Here is a 6,000-nt window from a genome sequence, read left to right as displayed (position 1 = left end):
AAAAAAAAAAAAAAAAAAAAAAAAAAAAAAAAAAAAAAAAAAGACTGAGCCAAAAAATAAAGCTTTAAATTTATACAAGCACAAAATTTCCCAACTGTCACTCTGATACTTGTTTCCACCAAAGTCTTCTCACATTATTTAGGCACTATATGACTTTTTTGTATAAAACACTGAATTTAAATGTAGGAGATGAGGTTTGTTTTCTCATTAAAAACTAATTGTTCTCACATAAACGTCCTACAAAATGCTTTTAAGACAAACATGAATTAAGTAGGTGTACTTGGTTTTACTAAATTTAGTTTCACTAAATGGGCTTTATAACTATAATCCGTTATTTGAATTTAAAAAAAAATCACTCAAACATTGCCATAGATTTCTCAGAACACAGATTAATATGGGGTGGTGGGTAAGCTGTGTCGACTTGACTGGTTTGGGAGCTGCCCAGAGCATTGGCACACACATCAAGATATATCTGGGTGGGCCATGGAGGTACAGCCCTCGGGTATATATCTGGCCCTCCACCTCTCCCTCACTGTTCCCCTGCTTGGCTCCCTGCCGCCATAATCTAAATGTCGCACCCTTCCACCATGATGGTTCAGCCTTGGAGCCAGTCAGCCATGGTCTGCATCCTCTGAGAGAATGAGCCAAATAAACTACTTTGTCCTTTATATTGTCAGTGTTGGGCATTCAGTCCTAGCACCTGGAAAGCTGGCTAAAATATATGGTAAATAAGGTATTCTTGCTTTTTAAAACCCTAAAACCTTTCAGGAATTAAACTTCAGTAATTCCAAGTAACATTTAGAAATCAATGGGTCTAATTAAGAAACCACTTGGGAAAGATGGTTTTTAACTCTGGCACTAGCAGTAAGCCAAATACCTTTCTTCAGTCTAATTTATGGCTAGAATACAAATGAATCTTTTTACAGTAGCTAATATGCCATGGCAGGAAAGCCTTCTTCCTGGTATGATGCAGGAGGGGAGCCAGGCAGGGCCAAGCCCTGAGATGTGTTCAGGAGTGGGCCCAGGTCTCCTTGCTGCTCCTCCGCACACCTGAGACTGCACTGTCCTCCACTTCGACCAAGCAAGAAATGACTGATGAGGCAATGAAATGAGTCACATTTTTATCCTACTCTGGCCACGGCTGATCATTTTCTTCCAAGGAAATACTGAAACGGGACTTTAAACCCCAACTCAGAAAGGAGCAAGCAGCTCTTTGTGAGTCCATTTGCTAGGCTCCTAAGGCAAGCCCAATCTATAAGAAATTGAGCCTACGGCCAGGGATTTAGCTCACTTGTTCTGGTATCTGCCTTGCAAGCAAAAGAGGGAGGGGAAGAGGAGAGGAAAAGGGCGGAAGGAGGGAGGGGGAGAGGGAAGGAAGGAAGAGGGGGAAGGGGGGTAGAGAGACAGAGATAGAGAGGGAGGGAGGAATCGAGCCTTTCTTGCAGATGAGTGAAAATTGTTGTCCCTAAACTGTCTACAGTGTGCAAATAGTGCCAAGTACCCGGGCTGCCCAGGACTTGTCAGCACAGATGGCTTAGACAACCAGGAGCTCGGAAGAGCAGGGATGCAGGCCTGCATCACAGCACGACACCATGGAGAGCGCGGCCTCTCAGGAAAAAGCACTGCTTTTGTTGTTTTTTAGAAAACAAATGTCAGGGGCTAGGGATTCAGCTCACTGGTGTCACACCTGCCTGGCAAGAGCAAGGTCCTGAGTTCGATTCACAGTACCACGAAAAAAGAAGGAAAGAAGGAAAGAAAACAAAATTCAAAGCAGCTGATATTCTTATTACTTGATCGTGGTGAAGGTAACGAGAGCCTATACCTAAGTCCAGGTGTATACACTAATTAGGTGCACAGTTTGTATACCTGAGGGGAGGGGGAGAGGGAGGAGGAAGTGGTAAAGAGAAAGAGCTTCGAGAAGGAAAAGGACACGAAGAGAGGAATGAAGGAAGAGGAGGATGGGGAGGAGGAGAGAAGGAGAAGAGAACCCAGGACCATGTTCCTTTAATAGATCTAGAACATAACTCTCAGGGTGGTCTATCAGCAGGCCATGCTTAGTATAAAATGACACAAAGCAGAGCCTGCTGATGGGAGATGCACAGTCACATCTCTCCCCTAAGACAAAAAAAGAAATAGCCTACACAGCAAAGGATAGGAGAGGTGCTTGTTTGTTCAGCTGCAAAGATGTGTCCAAGAGGCTGTCCCTCTCCCTACGTGCTGTGGGTCTCTTCTGTCACAGAGTTGGCTGGGGGAAGGGCCTCGCCTGTCAGGCCCACTGAGCAGCTCTGTTGCGGTGTCACACCTGAGCCTTTCAAGGGACAGCCCGAGTCTATAGGAAGCTCCTGAGCTTGGCTGTCACTCACATTCACCCACACATTTACACTGTGACCTCACTTCACCCGCTGTGCCAATGGATTAGCCTTCCTCGAGTACAGGGATGGGGCTCTTCTTGTCTCTTTCTACCGACTCTAGAGTCCCCTCACAGAATCTAGGCCTGAAGTGTCAAAGGGAAGGCTCGACACCTGGTTTCACAGGAGCAGAGTCTCCGGATTGGGCTAAATTTCTGTCTCATCCCAAGAGGCCTTGCCCCTACACTTCCTCCTTCTAAAACGTCCATTCTGAGGAAGCAAGAATTTGAAAGCAGCTCTCACTCTGTCAGCTAATATTTGTCAGCTTGGTGATTTTGTGTTTAAATAACTAAAATTTCCTCTACTGACCAGTGAGACGGCTTTGTCAGGCAGTGAGAGCCCCGCAGCTATTCCGTGTGACAAACACTTTGTTTTCCAGCCTTCCCTGTCACACAGTCCCTTCACCTCAGCCCTGACATTCTAGCAAAAGACTCAGGCTATCTACTGACAAAGGCCCCTAATTAATTGCTCACTGTTTTGTTGTCAGTCACAGAAACACCAAGAATGTACCCTTTCCCTTTTTATTTTAATTTCCTACTTCTTGGTTCTTCTCTCAGGACAGCTGACAGAGGATAATAAAACTATGTTCCAACAAACCAGAAATGTCCTCCATTTTCTCCTGCTAAGCACCACTGAGCTACATCTCCAGCCTAGATATAATTTTATTTTGTAAATTTTTTTTTTATTTTTTGGTACCTGTAAGATTGAACTCAGGTCCTTATGCTTGGGAGGCAGGCAGCTAGACATAATTTTAAATGATCTTTTATTTTCCTGGTACCAGGGATCAAACTCGGGACCTTGCACTTGCGAGGCAGGCAGCAGCACCACTGAGCTAAATCCCTTTAAATGATCTTTTATTTTCCTGGTACCAGGGATCAAACTCGGGACCTTGCACTTGCGAGGCAGGCAGCAGCACCACTGAGCTAAATCCCTTTAAATGATCTTTTTAACTGCACTGCTGAACTGGCCAGAAAGCAGAGGCCCAAAGCCAGGGTGGGCATGGGGTTCACAGAGACACCCAGGACCCTGAGGGCCACACAGGAATTGAGGCAGCACCAGGGACGGGGACTCATGAGATGGGGAAAGAACAGCAAAAAGGTCTCCAGACCAGCTGGGCCTGGGTGCTGCTGCGGAAGGTGCTAAGGACCTGAGGGAGGACAGAGAAGCAGGAAGGTACGAACACACAAGAGCAAGGGGCCCAGACCAAAGTGCTCCCTCAAGATGCAGATACTGACATGAGATGAAACGTCATGTCAGTGGGCAATACACGCTCTCTAAACTCACCACTTCCCACTCTTGGGGGTCATAGGGCTGAATTAATTCATGGCTATAAAACACTCTGGACCCCAGGCTGCTCGGGGGACGCTGGCCAAGAGGCCTCGACCTCCCCTAGTATGGACCTCAGATCCTTGACATCACCGGAAGTGTACACGATCAGCTGGACAGGGCGCCTTCGGCTACCTGGTTCCCCAACGCCGGGCTGTGCACTGCAGGCAGGGACCACTGTGCCACGGGCCTCAGTGGAGCCAGGCCTCACGCTGTGGCCTTGCCGTCCCAACACTGCAGATAGCACCTCAGGAACAGGGAGATGGGGTGCTGCAGGCCTTGGAACACCAGCGACACGGTCGGAATGAGAGCACCCCTCTTCCTGGGCCGGGGAGAGAGTGCGTGTCCTGACTTCTCCTTCCCTGAGGTCACATTCCTCTAGATGCCCACACAGTCGGGCTCTGCGACCACGTGCACCTACTACAGTTACAAACGCTTGTTATTTAGAAGGAACAGCACCAAGCAATTGGGGCTCACCTTTTTTGACACAAGCGCAAAACAAGTGTGAATCTGCACACACACGCATGCTTTGTTAAGACAGCTTTTGCTGCTCCAGGAATTCCCAGGTACATAGAACAGATATTATCAGCACATTCCTGAACTGGGTTACTCCAGCCCTCCCCTCCTGCCCACCCACCGTCAAGAGTGCTCTCTGCATGGAGCAGCCAGATCCTAAATGTCCCTCGGGCATCTCAGTGCAAATGAATGGACCTCGGTCATCTGGTCCTTTCCTGGAATCAGAACCCAGTCTGGAAGCATGGGGTTTAGAAGCAGGCAGACATGGACTACCTGGAGGCTGGACAGGCTACTGGAACACAGGTGGTAGGAGGCAGGGCAGGCTCTGTCTGCTGCATGGAGAGGGGCTAAGGACAAGGGCAGCAAGGTGCCCAGGGTAACTGGAGAGAAGCGGGGAGACACCACCGGTTTTTAAATCAAAAAGAGCTCTGGGCTGGGGATTTAGCTCAATGGTTCTGCTGCCTGTCTCACAAGTGCAAGGACCCCAGTTTGATCCCCAGTACCCCCCCCAAAAAAGAGCTCGAATCCTCAAATCTACCAGCTACCAGACTGGCTGCAAGGCGCAGCAGAAGCACCTAATGGCAGAGACGAGGCAAACACAGCTTCTGTCCCTCCGCAGCCCTCGGTGAACTGCTCTACAGACATGAAAAGGGGCGATTCTAATCCATGGACAGCTCGGAGAAGTTGTTATGATAGATACAAATGGATATGGCCATGTGTAGGGTCCTGGCTAAAGCCTGACATGAGGCACAGGTGTGGAGATGGTTAAAGCAGCTCCAACCACCAGCTCTGCTGGAAAAGCAAACCAAGCGAGTGAAAGGAGGAGCAGGTGAGTATACAGGACACCTCTTTACCGTGGCCTCAGAGCTTCCTGAGTGCCCCAAAGGTGATATAAATAGTTCCCTGAACTTTTCCTAACATTTTATTTGTCTTTACATCTAGAGCTACAGCTTTCAACCACCCAAAAGTCTTCTCCCACATGTGGCTTGAGATGGAAAAACTACATTTTTTTCTTTTCCAAATGGACACTTAAGTGCACCAGCGCCATTTATGGAAGCATTCTCTTCCCACCACTTTCAGTACACTTTTACCACGGATCAGTCCCCATGTGTATTCTGATTTTTTTTTTTTTTGGGTACCAAGTATTGAACTTGGGACCTTGCACTTGTGAGGCAGGCAGCGGCACCACTGAGCTAAATCCATGGCCCTGTATTCTGAGTCTTATTTCTACTTCTGTACCAGTACCTGCTGGCTCTAAGATGCTGGTGTCCGAAACCACAAGTCGCAGTTCCTGCTTCAGATGTCCTGAGTGCACACATTTCATATTCCACATGAACTTAAAATCATTTTCCCTGATTCCTCATCCTCTGTATCCCTCCCTACAAATCCATATAAACACGAGGGCTCTGAATGAAACAATATTAAATGTGTATGTTCCTCTGGGGAGAACTAGTATTTCACAACATTGCCTTCTCTCCTGTGGTGCACATTAAAACCACACTGTAACAGCCCTTGCATGAAGTTTCTCTTCTGTTTGTTTTTTTGGCCGGCGGGGGAGGGGGGTACTGGGGATTGAACTACGGCCCTTAGATTTGCAAGACAGGTGGCGGAACCACTAAGCTAAATCCCTGGGCCCTTATTTTTCTTTGGATTTTTGAGATAAGGTCTTGCTATGTAGTTCAGGCTGGCCTTGAACTCACTATGTAGCCCTGCATCAGCCTCCCAAGTTCTGGGATTACAGGGGCGGGCA

General features: G+C 47.8%; 1 protein-coding gene across 4 annotated transcripts in view; it reads right to left on the bottom strand.

The window, feature by feature from the left end:
- Positions 1 to 6,000, bottom strand: part of Farp1 (FERM, ARH/RhoGEF and pleckstrin domain protein 1) — a 256,913-nt gene that overhangs the window by 158,337 nt on the left and 92,576 nt on the right. The gene's annotated exons all lie outside the window — the stretch shown is intronic.

This window comes from Fukomys damarensis, unplaced genomic scaffold (genome assembly GCF_012274545.1).
Source record: "Fukomys damarensis isolate Sample0158 unplaced genomic scaffold, DMR_v1.0_HiC HiC_scaffold_6, whole genome shotgun sequence".
NCBI lineage: Eukaryota > Metazoa > Chordata > Mammalia > Rodentia > Bathyergidae > Fukomys > Fukomys damarensis.
Note: the sequence above shows the minus strand (reverse complement) of the source record. Positions and strands in the feature narration are given on the sequence as shown.